The 21,034-nt window shown below is 36.1% G+C and overlaps 1 long non-coding RNA gene across 1 annotated transcript; it reads right to left on the bottom strand.

The window, feature by feature from the left end:
• Positions 1-5,071: 5,071 nt before the first annotated feature.
• On the bottom strand, positions 5,072-18,922 carry LOC128295620 (uncharacterized). Its single transcript, XR_008286171.1, has 3 exons — positions 18,845-18,922; positions 6,129-6,170; positions 5,072-5,260 (listed from the first exon to the last, which is right to left on the bottom strand). It is a non-coding gene; the product is annotated as an uncharacterized LOC128295620 (long non-coding RNA).
• Positions 18,923-21,034: the final 2,112 nt, after the last annotated feature.

The raw sequence follows: 21,034 nt of genomic DNA, 5'->3' as shown, positions 1-21,034 counted from the left end.
TTAGTGGCTCATGATAATGGTGGAAAAAGAAATAAATATAAAATTGGAAAAGGGAATTTTATTGAAAGAAAATATGAAGAAACAAAAGCCTAGACTTTCAGGGGGAGAGTGTTTACAGAAAAAGATGAACCCAATTAGAGTCACTTCACCCCCTATTTATAGTGCTAGGGAGATAGTCTAATTTAACTTAAATTCTAAAAAGATAAATACATTTAATTAAAGATAAATAGAGATAATTAAAATAAAATCCTAAAATTTAAATAATCCTAATAATTATCCTAATATAAATAAAATGGAGTCTTATAGAATAAAATCTCTTCTTTTTGCATTTTTAGTCCTTGTGTCTTCCATGCTTGCACTTTTGGCACAATCTTTTTCCTGTGTCGCATATCAGCCCATTGTGTCTCCAAATTTGTACTTTTGTCCATTAATTTTGCTTTTGCCTCCAAATCAGTCCCTAAAAGATAAAAAGACATAAATAGCTCAAATTAGTAGGATCAAGCTCAAAATAAACACATGATTAATACATAAAAATACGTTATTCTAGAGCATTATCATAAGGTTAATATACTACTTGGTGTCTTAGATTGGCTTTAATATTCAATTTGGTACTTAAGTTTTTTGTCTCAATTTGGTATCTGAGTTTGACTTCATGTTCACTTTGGTACCTCAATTTTTTTTTTAATTTGATAATTTAGTTTTTCTTTGGCCCATTTAAGAACTTGAGTTTAGTTTCAATGTTTAATTTGGCCTCTGAGCTTTTGTTTCTTTTTTCCCCAATTAAGTACTTCTATTTTTTTTACTAGAGTGTCAAACATTCATTAAGTTATTTGGTCTGGATATCAAATTGAACATTAAAACAAAACTCAAGTACCAAACTGAATATTGATGTCAAACTCAAGTACCAAAATAGTTTATTAACTAGTCCTTAATAATGCATTTGTCACCATTCACAAAACGAAAAAACTCAAGAAAGAGAGAAAAATAATTTAAGAATATGAGTGTGTGTTTTGAAAAAAATGTACGACTTTCTTGTTTTTATCATTTTTTGTTTGGTTATTTCCTTGTGCAGCTCATACTAGCAAATGCAGTATCAGAAACTTTATTATTAGAACAATAAGAAGAATATCACCCCTAGTGTAACACCCTAATCTCGAATACGGAGTATCCAAAGACTAAGGAGCTACATCGGGTCCTTGGAGCAACCCAACAAAATTTTAAAATAATTTAAAACATTAAATTACATTTTTATAAGAGAAAATACCATACATAGTAATACTGAAAATAGTAATAAAAGTAGTTATGCAAAATATGTGGAGCTCCAATGTCATCATGTATTAAAATAGTCAAAATAACCAAAACAATAAATGGGTTACAGACTTACAAAATACAAGTAAGGTCCTAGGAATACAATGCCCACTAAAAGATAAGATAATGTACTGTACTCTGCATATGTGATGTTGGAAGTTCCTCGTCGATGATGTTCCTCGAACACGAAAAAAAGTCTACTAATATGAAAATGAAGACAATTCGAAGGCTGAGCTTTATAGGCTCAGTGGTACACAGCTAATCTACCATACTTCAAGGAATTCATAAATATAAGCATGCAAATCAAATGTATACATAGAAGCATGACATAAGTATCGAATAATCAAATTATGAGACATTCAGTTTACATAACCAAATCACTTGCATATCAAACTTGTAAAACTTGTTAGATTGCACATGTTGCTTCAATAATCAGGTATCTAGAGAGTCCCGCGCCACTCATGGCCACTAGTCAAATAATCTTGGGTCTCCGTAGGGTTATCCCGAGTGCCACTCATGGCTGTTAGTTAGGTTAGGGCCCAAACGTTGAGCGCAAACAAAGTATCATACATATAATCACAAATATACAACCATGAAACTCGAGTCTCATACTCGTTTCAACTTACTTATCATTTCGGCTAAAATATTAACTAATCAAATATGGCAGTCTAATGCCTTGACATTCTGACCTTTGCTCATCAAAAAATAATAAATCTTAATATATAACTCTAAATCGAGCACCGCTTGTTTTAAACAAAACTAGACTTCCGTACGGTTATAGAGATATAAGGCTCACGTCCTATTTTATCTTGTGAAATTTTTGGTGATTTTTTCAAAGTCACTGCAAAATCTATTTTATAAGATTTCTGCTGCCAGATTTTTATGACCTTTCAACACTAAAAAATTCATATATTTTAAAATAAAAATTGAAATCAATCTCCATCTATTCTAAATGGAACTAGACTAACTCATGGTTAAAACAATGTACAAATAGCTTCCTAAATATTTTTACGGAATTTATGGCGAATTTTCAAACTTACTAATCATGTAAAAATTTGTTTATGGCAGATTTCACAACTAAGTTTTTGGCTTCATTTAATCATCCAAACATGATTTCCACCCAAAGACATACAACATGCATACATTATCACACAAGCTTCATATTTATGACTTATCAAGAAGCATAGTAGGGTTAGAGGATGAAAGAACACCAACAAAGCTTCTTCTCTAGCTCTCCACCACTGTGCCTTTACCCTTAGCTTTAGAGATTCACCACCTTCTTTAACTAATAACCATACATCACACAAGATTTCCCACATAAATAAGGTCTATAAGATGCAAAAATACATGCTTTCAATAATAATAATAAATGAGAAGATGGGTAGAGACTTCCTCAAACTCAAACCCTCCCTCCACCTTCATCCTTGAAAAACATAGATTTTTCCATGGAACTTTAAAAAGTTAGATCAAGACCCTTACATTCTTTGAGATTTGAGAAAACTCACTCAAATCTCTCTCCCTCTACACAGTTTGCTAAGGAAAATGGATGGAAGAAATAAAAAAAATGAAGAAATGTAGAAAGAAGTGTGTAGAAGCTAAGGAAATGAAGAAAAAGAAAGAAAAAAAAATAGAGTGATTATAATATAGGGAAAATGGGGACAAATCAACTTTATCCCTCACCTCAATCTACTGAACAATCTTTTCTCATTAATTGGGAGAAGATTTTTATTCAAAAATGGTAAAATCACCATATTAGCCATCCATCTTCCCTCCACTTCACACAAGCTTCCCAACATCCTTAATTTCTTATAAAAAGGTAAAAAACTCACCCATATTAATTCCAACAAAACCCGATCCCTAAATAAATTTATTCATCACTAACCTGGGTCAACATCGAATATTGACTCGAGAATTTTGGTCGTTACACCGAGTTTCAATATTTCTGTAATGTATTTTCTAATCTCTCTCTCTCTCCCTTACCAGAGGAAATGGTTTTAGATGTGTTGACTCTATCCATAATCCAACCACTCCACCAAAAGTAAAGAAATCACTACGAAGTTAGTGATGTTTTTGCTTCAAATCACCACCAAGAATTAGTGACAATATTTTTTTGTGGTGAATTCTGTGGTGTTTTCAAAGACACCAGTATCCTATTAGTGACATTCATAAGTTGTGTACTATGCAAAAAAAAAATGCCACTAATATATCATTTTATTGTAGTATCTATTCTAGTTTATTCATTTGAGAAAAGATATATGTTTATAGAAAAATGCATTGAGTTTTAGTAAAATAAAATACTACAAGCTTCAAAATTTTTTTGTAGTCATAAATAAAAAAACAAATTTATAAGGACAATTTAGTAAAATGTATTTAGATAATCTTCAATTTCGTCAACTGAATATCAAAAGTTTATATTCTGACCAAAGGAATCAAATAGAGCAATGTATCATATTGAGTACTTTACCAAGTAATCTTTTATTATCAAATATATTTTAACATTAAACTAAAGCCGCTACCAAAGTAATTATGAAAGTAAATAGTAATTTTAAAAGTCAAATTCAATGAAGAAGAACAATTTATTAGTTTGAACGGGCTTAAGAGTGTCTTTAATAGGTGGAAAAGACACACGTAATCACGTTTGAACCCACGTCTTCTTAATTGTTATAATAGCAACAATGCCAATTAAGCTAATACTCACTCAACAAAATATACGTATATTTTTCGCTATAAATTTTGAGTTTATATCATGACATTTAAAGCAGTAGATGACAGGCCACTAAATTACTTGAGACTAAGAGAGTATAATTTAGAGATTTAACCTAATTTTTTATTATATATATAGTTAATTTTGTAAATGTTCCGAGTGGCGAAGCGGGCGAGTTTACGTCAAAATCAAATCGATCCCAATCTCAAATGTATACTAAAATAAATCTAACCTGACTCAATCCATTCGAAACCTAAATTGAAAAATAATTCTACCATAACCAATCAAATCGAAACAAGTTGATTTCAGATTCCTATTCATCCCTAGTTGAGCCTTTAAAATAAAAAGCTTATGGTTTGTTATCATAATAGGTTAATACATTTATCACCATTCACAAAATGACAAGTTTGTGAATATGATTTTGAGTATGTGTTTAGAAAAAAACGCACGACTCCCTTGCTTTATCATTTTTTTTTGGTTACTTCCTTATGCAGCTCATACTAATAAATGTAGTATCTGAAATTTTATCTAGAACAAGAAGATATCACCTGGAGTTTCAATATTTCTGTAACATATTTTCCAGTCTCCTTTCATCCCTCGTCGGAGAAAATAGTTTTAGGTGCAGCTGCTCCACTCACTTCCAACCCTCCTGCTAGAGTCATATATTTGATTCGAGGGCTTTGTAGCACCCCAAACCCGACCCAGACGTTAAGGCCAAATCCGACATGCCACTTTGAAGTCAAAAACCCGTGTTCCCTTTTTAGTGTTTTAAAAGATAATTTCATTATAGGTTAAAGTGAATTGAAGCTGGGCACCAGGTAGGTATCCATAACAGAGGAGGTGAGCCATGAAGACTGCTTAAGTACTAAGCTCTCCGATTGGATCTAATCCTAGACATGTCCACATCCATTGCCACACTTGGTTATAACAAGTTGAAATTTCTTTGAGTGGTTATCTTTGGTAAATTGAATATTCGTGTCATCGTGTTATTTAAAAATATCGTTTTAAATCGTGCCTAAGTCTAGCCCATTTGAATTATTATTATCCATCAATTTAAAGTTGTTTAAAATAATATAATCTCAGAAAATCAAAGAAGAAAATAAAGTTAAAATGGCCTTCTTACAACCCAAAACTTAAATAGTAATAAAAAATAACTTAAGAAAACCAGTCTCTTTTTCAAACCCAAAAGTGTTCACAATGGCCACTCTGAATCCCCTTCGGCTCCAAGTCACCTACATCAAGACTCACCTGCAAGGTTAAAGAAGGGGTGAGTTTGGGGAAACTCAGTGTGTAAGGAAAACCCATTCAAAGCCCAAGTCACTCAAGCCCATTGGTCCTAAGCCCATTCAAGTATGATGGTCTTGGGCGAGCCCTTTCAGATTATAATAAAGCGGGCCTTAGCCCTTATTCAGATAACAGTATGGCCCACAGGACCATTTCAAAATACATGCAACATCAGTAAACATATGCAAGCCCATTTGGGGAGACAACTCAACCCACCAACCACTACACTCCACCCGTACCACCATACACTCCATGTGGGAATACCTCAACCCACCCAAATTTAACACTCCACATTTGCGACCTTCTTCGCTCATTATCGATAAATTGAGGCAAAGCCTCCAAGACGTGGACAAGCCACTTTCAAGACTTCCTCGTCAATATCCCGGTCCATGCATCGATAATAACAACATGGCATGCAAGAAATAACAACAATCAAACATGCATTTAGGTCAATTTAACCCTAGGGTATTTGGTAATTTATCTCCTGGGGTAAAACGTAAAATTTCCACTTTTAAAGGTATTTCAGTAATTTATCTATTTTAGGGTTTTCATGCATATTCCTACATTTCACGTACTAATGTAATCACTACCGAGGGCTCTTACCGAATTGGGCGTTGGCCCATCATTCAATTTTGGCCCATTAAGCCCAAAAATATCGAGGGCACAGAAATCATGCACTTTGCAGTCCAAACATTGCAGCTTACCAAAAACATTAATCGATTTACCTCACGAGCATTCGCACACTCGCAAATCTACAAAATACCGGTTTTCGGCATTTCGGCTTTTCGACTTTTGCCGATCTAGACTAAGAAAGAGGGTGTTAGTTACACACCTGTTTGCGACGATATGTTGACGAGATCCACACACGAACCGCCTACAATTGGATTACTAACACGTTAATCTAACTATTCAAATACAAACTACATATTAACCCCTTACAATATTCGGCCAACCACACCTACAGATCATAGTGAGCTTATAAGAAATTAATAAGCAACTCATTAACAAATTTTTGTCAATGTTTACCACATAATCATAATTTCACTGCAAGCTGTCTTCCTGAGCAACAGTCACTAAATCATTTATAACTGGAGCTACGAAACTCCAAATCAAGTGCCATTAATTTTACCTGAAAATAGACTCATATATCTTCTATCCATAAAATTTTCAGAATTTTTGGTTTAGCCAATAAATACCAGATTTTTCTCAAAGTTTCCCATGTTTCACTGTTTGACTAATCTGACCACTCTTCATTACAAATCAAATTTCTCATTGTACAGAATTAAAAATATGTTCTTGTTTATTTCATTAGAAACTAAACTCAATAAGCTTTAATCACATCATTTATTCAGCTTCTAATTCATCTCCCACAATTTATGGTGATTTTCCAAAGTCACGTTACTGCTGCTGTCCCAAGCAGATTTATTACCAAATCACTCTTTCATACACCTATCTTGCATGCATGTTATTTAAACATGTATATCACCAATCAATCATCACATATCTATGATTTTACTTAAGCATAATCTCCATGTCATCATTTTAAAGCACAACATGTTAGCCTATTTCCCTTTAGCATCTAAGGCACATGCATGCTCATTTGTTTGGCTCAACTTCACATATCTTCCATTTTTCATCAAAAGAACATGAAACAACAACCATTTCCTTCATTTTAATTCATGACCTAATGCTCACAACACAACCAAAAATCAAAATATACTTCAAGAGTTAAGGTAGAATCAAGAAGACCTCATGAACCTCAAAATAAAATCAAGGTACCAAGAACTTACCTTCAATTTTCCTCCTCCTAATGACCGAATACTCAAGAGCTTTCTCCTCTCCTTTCTCTTCTCTAACTTTCAGCTATGATGAACAAAGATGGACAAAACTTTGTTCTTTTCACCTCTTTTTCTTTTAATAAAACTTCATATTTCATCCATTTAATTCTTTAATACAAAAGACATGTAATTCTTATCATGAAACATTTACCTAACCCATTATCATGAAACATTTACCTAACCCATTATCATGGAATATTTACCTAATCCATTGTCATGGAACATTTACCTAACCCATTATCAATTTGTATCAATTTGTACCATAAATTATGGATATCAAGTGTACATTTTGTCTACAACAACATGATGGCTGGCCACTTCATGTAAAATGGGAGGTTTATCATGCAAATCCTCCTATTTTGCACTCCTATTTATTTGGCCACTTCAATTTAGCCTATAGCATTTTCAAACATTTTCACATAGGTCCTATTTCATAATTTCACTCACAAATGACAAAATCAAAGCATGAAATTTTGTCAACATTCACAGAATTCCCGAAAATTGGGGCGTTACAACTCTACCCTCCTTAAAGAAATTTCGTCCTCGAAATTTACCTAATCCAAACAGATGAGGGTATTGCTGTTGCATCATCTCTTCTGGCTCCCAAGTAGCTTCTTCCCTCCCATGATTACGCCACAGTACTTTTACCAACGGAACCGACTTCCTTCTTAGAACTTTAACCTCTAGATCTAAAATTTGTATGGGTTCTTCCTCAAAGGTCAAATCAGTCCTTACTTCAATCTCCTTGATTGGCACAACATGTGAGGGATCCGATCGATATCGTCTTAACATAGACACATGAAAAACGTCATGGATTCTGTCTAACTCTGGTGGTAACTCTAACTGATACGCTACTGGCCCTACCCGCTTAAGAACTCGACAAGGCCCTATAAACCGCGGACTCAATTTGCCTTTCTTGTCGAATCTCAAGATCTTCTTCCAAGGTGAAACCTTTAAGAAAACCATATCCCCAACCGCGAACTCTATCTCTTTGTGCTTTAGGTCCGCATACGACTTCATCTCATCGATGCCTCTTTAATCGATCTCTTATCAACTTAACCTTACTTTCAAGTATCTACCACCAACTCCGGTCCAAGCACTTGTCGTTCACCCAACTCGTCCAACACGTAGGCGTACGACATCTCCGCCCATAAAATGCCTCATATGGAGCCATCTGAATACTTGCTTGGTAGCTATTATTGTATGCAAACTCCGCCAATGGCAAGTAGTCCTCCCAACTCCCACGAAAATCGATGATACAACCCCTTAACATATCCTCCAAAATCAATAACCCTCTCCGATTGTCCATCATGCGTGGGTGAAAGGTAATCTTGAAATCAAACGTGTACCCAATGCCTCCTGCAACTTCTTCCGAACCGAGATGTAAACCTAGGGTCTCGGTCGGAAATAATCGACATCGACACTCCATGTAGTCGTACTATCTCTGCCACATACAACCTAGCCAACTTTTGCAGGGAGTAATCAAGTCGAACCGGTATGAAATGGGCAGATTTTGTTAACCTATCCACCACTACCCACACAGAATCTTTCTTGGTGGGTGTCAAAGGTAGCCCACTCACAAAGTCCATAGTGACTCTCTCCCACTTCCACAATGGAATTTTCATCGGTTGCAGAATCCGTATGAAATTGATGTTCAGTTTTCACTTGCTGGCATGTCAGACATTTCCCCACTAACTCCGTTACTTCTTGTTTAAGCCCAAGCCACCAGTACAGTTCTCGTAAGTCGTGATACAACTTATTCCCTCCAGGATGCATGGCACAAAGTCCTCCATGAGCTTCCTTCAATATTGGTGTCTCAAGTCGAGTCCTTTGAACACAAATTCTTCCTCGGAAGCATAAAACTCCTTCAAGATTCGGTCCAAAATCCTCATTCTCACCCTTCTCAACTTGTCAAACCCAAGAAGAATCAACGAGTTATCCTTCAACTGTTTTTCTTTAATTTGTTCAGTCCAAATAGGCCTCACTTACAATTCTGCTAACAAACTTCCATCATCAAACAGACTCAAACGTGCAAACAAGGCTCTCAAATCAAAAACAACCCTTCGACTCAACGCATCAGCCACCACGTTAGCCTTACCTGGGTGGTACTCAATCGAACAGTCGTAATCCTTAAGCAACTCTACCCATCTTCATTGCCTAAGGTTTAACTCCTTCTGAGTTAACAGATACTTTAGGCTCTTATGGCCCGTGTATATGATACACTTTTCTCCATATAAATAATGTCTCCAGATTTTCAACGCGAATATCACTGCTGCTAGCTCTAAGTCATGCGTAGGGTAGTTTGCTTCATGAGACTTAAGTCACGGAAGCATAAACGACCACCTTACCCTCTTGCATCAAGACACATCCTAACCCCACATGTGACGCATTCTTTGTACAGTGAAGTCCTTCCAGACTCGGTTGAATCAACACCGGTGCTTGGTCAATACCTTTTTCAAATGGTCAAAAGCTTTTTGTCGACTCTCGGTCCGGACAAATGCTACCCTTTCCTTATGGGGCCATCAATGGTGCAAAGAATCGAGAAAATCCTTCTACGAACCTTGGTAATAGCCCGCCAAACCCGAAAACTCCGAATTTTGATATCGATTTTGGTGGCTTCCATCCCGAAGCGCCTCAATTTTTCGAGGATCCACTCTAATTCCTTCAAAAAAACCACATGACCTAGAAAAGCCACTTCGCAACCAAAATTCACACCTACTAAACTTTGCATACGTTCCTTCTCTCAAAGACTTGCAAAGACAATACGTAGATGCTCCTCATGTTTCTCCTCGGTTTCCGAGTATACCAGAATATCATCGATGAAAACTACCACGAATTGGTCCAAGCAAGGTTGGAACACTCGATTCATTAGATCTATGAAAGTGGCAGGTGCGTTCGTCAACCCAAACGGCATAACCAGGAACTCGTAATGACCATATCGAGTCCTGAATGCTGTCTTATGAATATCCACTTCCTTTACCCTTAACTGATGGTATCCAGATCGAAGGTCAATCTTGGAAAATACCGAAGCTCCTCTAAGTTGGTCAAATAAATCATCAATCCTTGGTAGAGGGTATTTGTTCTTTATCGTCAGTTTGTTCAACTGGCGGTAATCGATACACATACGCATTGTCCCGTCCTTTTTCTTCACAAATAGCACCGGTGCTCCCCATGGAGACACGCTTGGCCTAATGAAGCCCTTATCCAACAACTCTTGAATTTGAGCCTTTAACTCCACTAACTCCTTCGGTGCCATCCTATACGGTGCGATGGACACAGGCGCCGTTCCAGGCAACAAATCTATTCCAAACTCAACTTCTCGGTTCGGAGGTAATCCTGGAAGCTCCTCCGGAAAAACATCTTGGAACTCCTTTATGGTCCTAACCTTATCCACTGTCAGTCCCTCCTCTTTTGACTGACTTGCAAATGCCAAATAGACCTCACAACCTTTCCGAATCCACTTTTCGGCTCTTAATGCTGACACCACATTGGACAAATAATCCCTTCGCTCACCTATCACCATAACCTCCTCATCCTTTGTGGTCCTTAACACCATTCGTTTAGTGGCACAATCCAGTCACGTTATGCTTAACAAGCCGTCCATTCCCAAAATGAGATCAAACTCTCGAATGGTAACTCCATCGATCTCCAGGAAAATCTTACCTTGAGTTTCTAAGGGTACATCCCTATACGCTTTGTCTACCCTAACCGAAAGTGACCCAAAGGACTTAGTACAGATACCCCACTCACAATCTCCTCGAGTGCACACCCAACGACCAGATATGGCACATGCAACATAGGAATGAGTAGATCCAAAATCCACCAAGGCAAGATCGGCATGCTAGAAATAAAAACGCATCAGTTATGACGTCGGTCGTCACCTCCTCCTGCATGACGAGCAAAGATATACCAAAGTCGGTGATGAGCCTCGGTGTTAATAGTACCCTTGCCGGTGCCCCACGTCCATGGCTATTGCCACCGTGACCTCGGCCATGACCTCTCGACGGCGATGGTCCACCTCGCATTGCTTGCACGGGTTGCCTGACCCTTTGTTCAACCACTTGAGCTCGGTGGCCTCTTAGGACAATCCACGATCTTATGTTCCTTTGATCCACAATGAAGACAAGCCCCGAACGTTTCCAACATTCCCCCAGATGCATTCTACCACAATCTCCACAAGCTTGTGGTCTAACAGTATTCACCGGAACCACTCAAACTGGTTCTTCCATCCTAGCTCTCTTAACATTCCGGTTTGCAGCACCAGTTGGTCCAGCATCTCTCCTGAACCGATTTCGATCCCTGTCATAGTTCCTTCGTTCAGCTTGTTTCACCTCTTCGGCTATCTTAGCCTTTTCTACCAGTGCAGCAAAATCGCGCTCTCTTTGCGGAGCTATGAGCATCCCTGAGGCCATCCTCAAAGCGAACACTGCGCTCGTGTTCGGTAGAGATAATACCATTAGCATACCGGCTTAATCGCAGAAACTCTACCTCATATTCAGCAACGGTCTTACCACCCTGGGTCAGGTTCAGGAATTCCTTCCTTCGCGCATCCACATAGCTAGCTCCGACATACTTCGCCTTGAAGGACTGCTTAAACAACTCCCAAGTTACCCTCTCAGCTGGGGTACCCTCTCTCACAGTGATCCACCACTGATACGCCTCATCCCGTAGTAAGGATACTGCTCCTTTTAACTTTTGCTCTACTGAGCAGTCCAAGTCATCCATAATCCGCTCCGTGGCTTCCAGCCAGTACTCAGCCATATTTGGGGCTACTCAAGATACACCCTAAAACTTCCGCTCCGTTGGTCTTGAGTCGCTCGTAAATGGACCCCTATTCATGGGCCGATATTAGCTCCACCACCCTTTCCAAAACTCTTAACATGGCTCGACAGGCGTCATCCCTGCGGCCCGATCATACGGCCCATTCTCATCTACCGGTGGTGGTCGTGCTACTCCAGCTGGTATGTGTTCAGAAGACGAAGATCCGGCTTAAGTACTACCTCGGCCTCGACCACGGCCTTGACCACGGCCTCTTCCCCGAGTAGCTTTCGTACTCATATCGATTTATCTGATCACGAATTTTATGCAGTTAGTTTACTTTTCCTTTATTTATTACGAATATCTTATGAACAGATAAGGTTTGTGGTTGTTCTCGCGTAACCATAATTTAGCTCTGTCTCAGTTTCCTAGGGCTTAGTTTACCCTACAGTCTCAGTTTCATAGCCTTTACGCTATATTATCTATAGTACTATCTCTAAGGTTTAGTACTAACTACTGATGCGATTCAATATATAAAATGAATAGTACTTACTGACCTTGGTGCCGGGATTCAAGTGTACCACCTCATCGGGCCAGATAAACTCAAAAGATTTAGACTTTTTGAAATCCATTTTCCAAACATTTGTTTTAAAAAAAACAAGTTTGGAGATTATCTCCTTTAAATAGGAAATTTTTAAAAGTCAGATTTTTCCAAAAATACCCTTTTTTTTTGGCATAAAGTTTTGAAAACCCTTTTTGGACCCGATCCACAGCCGAGTTGTTGCAACCTAGGCTCTGATACCACTAAATGTAGCACCCCAAACTCGACCCAGACGTTAAGGCCGAATCCGACATGCCACTTTGAAGTCAAAAACCCGTGTTCCCTTTTTAGTGTTTTAAAAGATAATTTCATTATAGGTTAAAGTGAATGGAAGCTGGGCACCAAGTAGGCATCCATAACAGAGGAGGTGAGCCATGAAGACTGCTTAAGTACCAAGCTCTCCGATTGGATCCAATCCTAGACATGTCCACATCCATTGCCACACTTGGTTATAACAAGTTGAAATTTCTTTGAGTGGTTATCTTTAGTAAATTGAATATTCATGTCATCGTGTTATTTAAAAAATATCGTTTTGAAATCGTGCCCTAAGTCTAGCCCATTTGAATTATTATTATCCATCAATTTAAAGTTGTTTAAAATAATATAATCTCAGAAAATCAAAGAAGAAAATAAAGTTAAAATGGCCTTATTACAACCCAAAACTTAAATAGTAATTAAAAATAACTTAAGAAAACCAGTCTCTTTTTCAAACCCAAAAGTGTTCACAATGGCCACTCTGAATCCCTCCGCTCCAAGTCACCTACGCCAAGACTCACTGCAAGGTTAAAGAAGGGTGAGTTTGGGGAAACTCGTGTGTAAGGAAAACCCATTCAAAGCCCAAGTCACTCAAGCCCATTGGGCCTAAGCCCATTCAAGTAACAAGTGGTCTGGGCGAGCCCTTTCAGATTACAATAAAGCGGGCCTTAGCCCCTTATTCAGATAACAAGATGGCCCATGGCCCATTTCAAAATACATGCAACATCGGTAAACATATGCAAGCCCATTTGGGAGACTACTCAACCCACCAACCACTACACTCCACCCGTACCACCATACACTCCATGTGGGGAATACCTCAACCCACCCACCCAACACTCCACGATTCTTGACCTTCTTTGCTCATTATCGAAGAATTGAGGCAAAGCCTCCGAGACGTGGACAAGCCACTTTCAGTACTTCCTCCGTCAATATCCCGGTCCCATGCATCGATAATAACAACATGGCATGCATAAATAACAACAATCAAACATGCATTTAGGTCAATTTAACCCTAGGGGTATTTGGTAATTTATCTCCGAGGGTAAAGCGTAAAATTTCCACTTTTAAAGGTATTTCAGTAATTTATCTATTTTAGGGTTTTCATGCATATTCTTAACTTTCACGTACTAATGTAATCACTACCGAGGGTTCTACTGAATTGGGCTGTTGGCCCATCATTCCAATTTTGGCCCATTAAGCCCAAAAATATCGAGGGCACGTAAATCATGCACTTTGCGGTCCAAACATTGCAGCTTACCAAAACATTAATCGATTTACCTCACGAGCATTCGCACACTCGCAAATCTACAAAATACCGGTTTTCGGCATTTCGGCTTTTCAACTTTTGCCGATCTAGACTAAGAAAGAGTGTGTTAGTTACATACCTGTTTGCGACGATATGTTGACGAGATCCACACACGAACCGCCTACAATTGGATTACTAACACGTTAATCTAACTATTTAAATACAAACTACATATTAACCTCTTACAATATTCGGCCAACCACACCTACAGATCATAGTGAGCTTATAAGAAATTAATAAGCAACTCATTAACAAATTTTTGTCAATGTTTACCACATAATCATAATTTCACTGCAAGCTGTCTTCCTGAGCAACAGTAACTAAATCATTTATAACTGGAGCTACGAAACTCCAAATCAAGTGCCGTTAATTTTCCCTGAAAATAGACTCATATATCTTCTATCCATAAAATTTTCAGAATTTTTGGTTTAGCCAATAAATACCAGATTTTTCTCAAAGTTTCCCATGTTTCACTGTTTGACTAATCTGACCACTCTTCATTACGAATCAAATTTCTCATTGTACAGAATTAAAAATATGTCTAGTTTATTTCATTTGAAACTAGACTCATTAAGCTTTAATTACATAATTTATTCAGCTTCTAATTCATCTCCCACAATTTATGGTGATTTTCCAAAGTCACGTTACTGCTGCTGTCCCAAGCAGATTTATTACCAAATCACTCTTTCACACCTAACTTGCATGCTTGTTATTTAAACATGTATATCACCAATCAATCATCACATATCTATGATTTTACTTAAGCATAATCTCCATGTCATCATTTTAAAGCACAACATGTTAGCCTATTTCCCTTTAGCATCTAAGGCACATGCATGCTCATTTGTTTGGCTCAACTTCACATATCTTCCATTTTTCATCAAAAGAACATGAAACAACAACCATTTCCTTCATTTTAATTCATGACCTAATGCTCACAACACAACCAAAAATCAAAATATACTTCAAGAGTTAAGGTAGAATCAAGAAGAACTCATGAACCTCAAAATAAAAGCAAGGTACCAAGAACTTACCTTCAATTTTCCTCCTCCTAATGACCGAATACTCAAGAGCTTTCTCCTCTCCTTTCTCTTCTCTAACTTTCAGCTATGATGAATAAAGATGGACAAAACTTTGTTCTTTTCACCCCTTTTTCTTTTAATAAAACTTCATATTTCATCCATTTAATTCTTTAATACAAAAGACATGTAATTCTTATCATGAAACATTTACCTAACCCATTATCATGAAACATTTACCTAACCCATTATCATGGAATATTTACCTAATCTATTGTCATGGAACATTTACCTAACCCATTATCAATTTGTATCAATTTGTACCATAAATTATGGATATCAAGTGTACATTTTGTCTACAACAACATGATGGCTGGCCACTTCATGTAAAATGGGAGGTTTATCATGCAAATCCTCCTATTTTGCACTCCTATTTATTTGGCCACTTCAATTTAGCCTATAGCATTTTCAAACATTTTCACATAGGTCCTATTTCATAATTTCACTCACAAATGACAAAATCAAAGCATGAAATTTTGTCAACATTCACAGAATTTTCAAAAATTGGGGCGTTACAGGCTTGCTTCTGAAGAAACCCGTGAGCAATCACTTGACGTTCTTTGCAAGGTATCATACACCTTTACTTTTCTTAACTATCTTTTCGGTTTTTGTTTAAAAGAAAATGATGAAATAACCCAAAAAAAACATGGAATAAGTTAGAACATCCATAAAAGATAATAATATACAAGATAAAAGGCTAATAAGTTTTTGGGTATTTATTTTCTTTTTGGTTTAATAAAGCAACCATTTTTAACATTTCAAAATATTAGCTATGATATATTTTTTTATAATCAATATATGTTTTTTATCAAAGAATAATTAAGAAAATTCCATATAAACTTTCTTTGAAATATTGAAAAAGGGTGAAATTCTAAGTAAACTAAACCTTCGTATAACTATGAGTTGGAGTAATAAAGATTTTACCAACCTAAGTACATACATGCATGTATAGATTACTTGAGTTTGATATTCGAACATTGCTCTCTCTTTCATCGTAGTTTTTTCTTTTTTTCTTTTTCGAGTTCTACATTGTAAGAAATGGCTGCTCATTTGTAATATTTTCTTCTCTCTACAGAATAGACTGACCTATGACAATTTGGCAGTGCTGTTATGGAAATCTTTTGGTACCATGAGTGTCCTTTTGCAGGTAGGCCTTGCTATTTCATTCTATGTTACTTTTAGAACATATTTGAGCATGGGTGGAGGTACAATTGAAGGAAAAAAAGTATATTTACATCACATACTTATAGAATTCAATTTCAATGTTTTAGGTATATAGGTTAGATTTGTTTTACTAAAATGATTTACACTTTTAAAATTTAAAAGGATAATTAAATATGTATGTTTAATGATATTGAATACTATAATATTTGATATTTTAATATTAGACTTGATTCAAGTTAATTTTTATATAAAAAAATCTTTTAGAGTATTTTTCTTCAAAAATGACCTACATCTTTTAAAAGGATAAATCAATTTACAAGATAAATGATTTATTTTCTATTAATTTGTAGTCATTTTCTATTGCTCAAACAATTTTTATGAAATAAACATAAAAAAAATGCAGGAAATATTTTTGGTTTTTCATTCATCCCTAGTCATATTCTTCTAGTAGACCATATTAGTCCCTAAAAAAACCATAAACTTCAAAGCTTTGTTGATAGATACATTGGTCACACCAATTCAGTAGTAAATGGATTTATATAACTGTTCATTATTCAGATAATAACTTCAGCTTACCGTGCATTGTCCTCCTACGGCCTTACTGAAAAAGCTCTAGCACAAGTTTGCAATGCAATAGCCCTTTTCCAGGTCCACTCTTCTACTTTCATTTTTGTTTTTATATGCTAAGAATCTCAAAGACGGGCCTACCTTTGGTTTAAGACCAATAAAGTTCATATTAAATTTCACTTGTATGAAAATCTTAATGAAATCATTCTTTATATTTTTATAGTGTGTAGCTTCTCACCCTTGCCGAAACCTTTTTTTTAAAAAAACCGGAATTGACTTGGTTTTTGAAAATGAAAACAAATAGAGGAGTCACCACCAATCTTTTTTGATGAGGTGTGATCGGTTCACCTCATAAAAATGGTTGTTTTTAATAAATGGTTTGATTTATTTAAACAACGATTTTGGTCCACGCAAATCAAGAAAACTGTTTCGGGAGTCGGTTAGACACGAGGAAGGATTAGCACCCTCGATACGCCCAAAATTGGTACCTAGTTGATTAATTAGTGTCTTAGTGTCGAAGATTTGAAAACTTGAAAGAATTTAAACTACGATCCATCTTTGTACTAATGCTAATTTAAAAATGATCGAATAAATTAAAACAGATGTTAAGGACTCTCTCATCTCGAAGTAATAAAATGTCATGCCTAGTAAGTTAGGACACGACATCTCGAACTTTGAGAATGAGCTTGCTTTTATTTAAAATTAATGTATTCTAATTTCTTAAAAGGATGTTCGGTTACTTAGGGTAAACGAGAAAAGTCGAAACCCAGTAAGTTAGGGCACGTTTTCTCGAATTTCTTAATAACGAATATTGCCTTTATTTGCAAAAGCTCTTATCTCGAGGTAACAAGACGTCATATTCAGTAAGTTAGGACACAACACATCGCATCTTCGAGAGTAAGTATTTATTTCAAAACTCGTATTGTGATTTAGAAGAATATTTCGATACTTAGGTTAAATGAGAAAAATCGAAAACCTAGTAAGTTAGGACACGATTGTCTCGAATTACCAAATACGGAATATTACTTTTATAAAAGAATTATTTTAATGTATTGAGTAAAAAATTATAACGTGATTTATAGTAAAACATAAAAGCAAATTATGGTATTAATTAGTATAATAACATAATAAAAGATGCGACAATGTCAAAAACAATAATATGGGCAATTATAAAAGATGAAATAATAGCAAGACTAGTAATATGTAAATATAAACAAATGCATGAGGAAAATAAAATGATCGAATACATAAGGAAATAAATAAATAAATAAATAAAATAAATAAAACATGGAAAAATAAAATAACAATGATAACCGAGCGATAATAATAATAATAATATAAATAATAATAGTATAAAACGATAATAATACATATGGTATTAAACATGATAATAATAGTAATAATGTAAATATGAAATAGTAGGGAACATATATGGAACACCCCTTACCCGGCCCAGACGTTATGGCCAGATCCGACATGCCACATCGAAGTGTTCAAAACATTTTATGTTGTTGATCCAGAAAAACTTACTTAGTGTTTTAAAAGATAATTTCATTATAGGTTAAAGTGAATGGAAGCTGTGCACTAGGTAGGAAATCGGAAAAGAGGTAGTGAGTCCATCGGACTGCTTAAGTACCAAGCTCCCTTCGGATCCAATCCTAGACATGCATACCGCCATTGCCACACCTTAACGTCATGGATATTTCTAGGAAACTGATTTGATTAAGTCATTTTTAGGAAAAGTGATTAATTTTGAAAAATACTTTCATTGCGGAAGCTTTGCTTGTTGTCGTGTTATTTTGCAATTAATTGTTGTTTTTTTTTTAAAACGCGCCCTAAAGCTATCCAAGTTCAACAGTTAAAATAAGTAATACCTATCTTAGTAATACATATTAAAACCATCAAAAATAATTAAGCGGCCTTATTACATTTAAAAACCCAAAACTTCGAACATAAATAAAAGGATGTCCAGTTCACCAGAAGAAAATCAAACTTTCAGAACGGGTGGTCACTTCGAATTCCCTCACAGCTCCAAGCGCACTATGGTTGGGGATTACCTGCGTGGATGAAAATAAAAGGGGTGAGTTTGGGGAAACTCAGTGTGTAAATTAACCCAACCATAGCCTATATCACTTAAACCACGTAAATAGAATAAGTTGGCCTTAGCCCGCAATGTAATTCGAATAAAGCCCATAGGCCCATATGAGTAACGTAAGATATTACATGTTTATGCAGAAATCCCAACCCAGATTCATCCATAACACCTCTGTACCAGCCTTACACCATGTGGGGAGACTACTCGACCCACCCAACCGCTACACACCACAGAAATCGCAGCGAGGCTGCCAGATATTGTGACGAAGTCACCAAATACAGATACTGTGGCAGAGCCACTAGAATAGATATATGTGGCAGAGCCACCAGATCAGATAATCGTGGCATAGCCACCAGAACAGATATATGTGGCAGAGCCACCAGATCAGATAATTGTGGCATAACCACCAGGACGCTTCCTCCATAGTATAACCCAAGTCCCCATGCAACAGATATATAATCATGGCATATATCATACAGAATCAGATCGTCATGCTTTTCAGTCAAAAGTAACCCTAGGGGTATAATGGTAATTTTGCATACATAGGGGTATTCAAGTAATTTAACTATTCTTAAGGTTTTCATACATAACATAGCCATTTACGTATGATCAGAAACACTTACCGCGTTTTCTTAAAAATTTGAGCCCGTTGGCCTATTATCCCGTTTTTGGCCCATTAAGCTCAAAAATATCGAAATGCACAGAATCGCGCACTCTGCAGTCTTTTCACTTTAATTTACCATATACATCAAACTATTAATCTCATAAGCATTCACACACTCGCAAGATCTCAAAATACCGGCTTTTCGGCATTTTGACTTTTCAGCTTGTGCCGATCTAGTCTATAAGAGGGTGTTAGTTACACACTGTTCTGACGATATCTTCGATTGAGATCCACACACGAACCGCCTACAATTGGATTACTAACACGTTAATCTAACTATTCAAATAGAAACTACGTATTAACCCCTTACAATATTCAGCCAACCACACCTACAGATCAGAGTAAGCTTATAAGAAATCAATAAGCAACTCATTAACAAATTTTTGTCAGTGTTTACCACATAATCATAATTTCACTGCAAGCTGTTTTCCTGAGCAACAGTCACTAAATCATTTATAACTAGAGCTACGAAACTCCAAATCAAGTGCCGTTAATTTTCCCTGAAAATATACTCATATATCTTCTATCCATAAAATTTTCAGAATTTTTGGTTTAGTCAATCAATACCATATTTTTCTCAAAGTTTCCCATGTTTCACTGTTTGACTAATTTGACCACTCTTCATTACGAATCAAATTTCTCATTATACAGAATTCAAAATATGTTCTCGTTTATTCCATTTGTTTAATTACATAATTTATATAGATTCTAAATCATCTCCCACAATTTATGGTGATTTTCCAAAGTCACGTTACTGCTGCTGTCCCAAGCAGATTTATTACCAAATCACTTTTTCACACCTAACTTGCATGCTTGTTATTTAAACATGTATATCACCAATCAATCATCACATATCTATGATTTTACTTAAGTATAATCTCTATTTCATCATTTTAAAGCACAACATGTTAGCCGATTTTCCCCTTAGCATCTAAGGCTCATGCATGCTCATTTGTTTAGCTCAACTTCACCTATCTTCTATTTTTCATCAAAAGAACATGAAACAACAACCATTTCCTTCATTTTAATTCATCACTAAATGCTCACAACACAACTAAAAACCAAAATATGCTTCAAGAGTTAAGGTAGAATCAAGAAGAACTCATGAACATCAAGATAGAAGCAAACTACCATGAACTTACCTTAAATTTTCTTCCCCAAGTGACCGAACATTCAAGAGCTTTCTCCTCTCCTTTCTCTTCTCTAACTTTTGGCTATGCAGAACAAAGATGGACAAAAACTTGTTCTTTTCACCCCTTTTTCTTTTAATAAAATTTCATATTTCATCCATTTAATTTTTTAATACAAAAGACATGAAATGCCCATCATGGAACATTTACCTAAACCATTATCATGGAACATTTACCTAACCCATTATCATGGAATATTTACCTAATCCATTATCATG

This window comes from Gossypium arboreum, chromosome 7 (assembly GCF_025698485.1).
Source record: "Gossypium arboreum isolate Shixiya-1 chromosome 7, ASM2569848v2, whole genome shotgun sequence".
Lineage (NCBI taxonomy): Eukaryota > Viridiplantae > Streptophyta > Magnoliopsida > Malvales > Malvaceae > Gossypium > Gossypium arboreum.
This window is presented reverse-complemented; position numbering and strand designations above follow the sequence as displayed.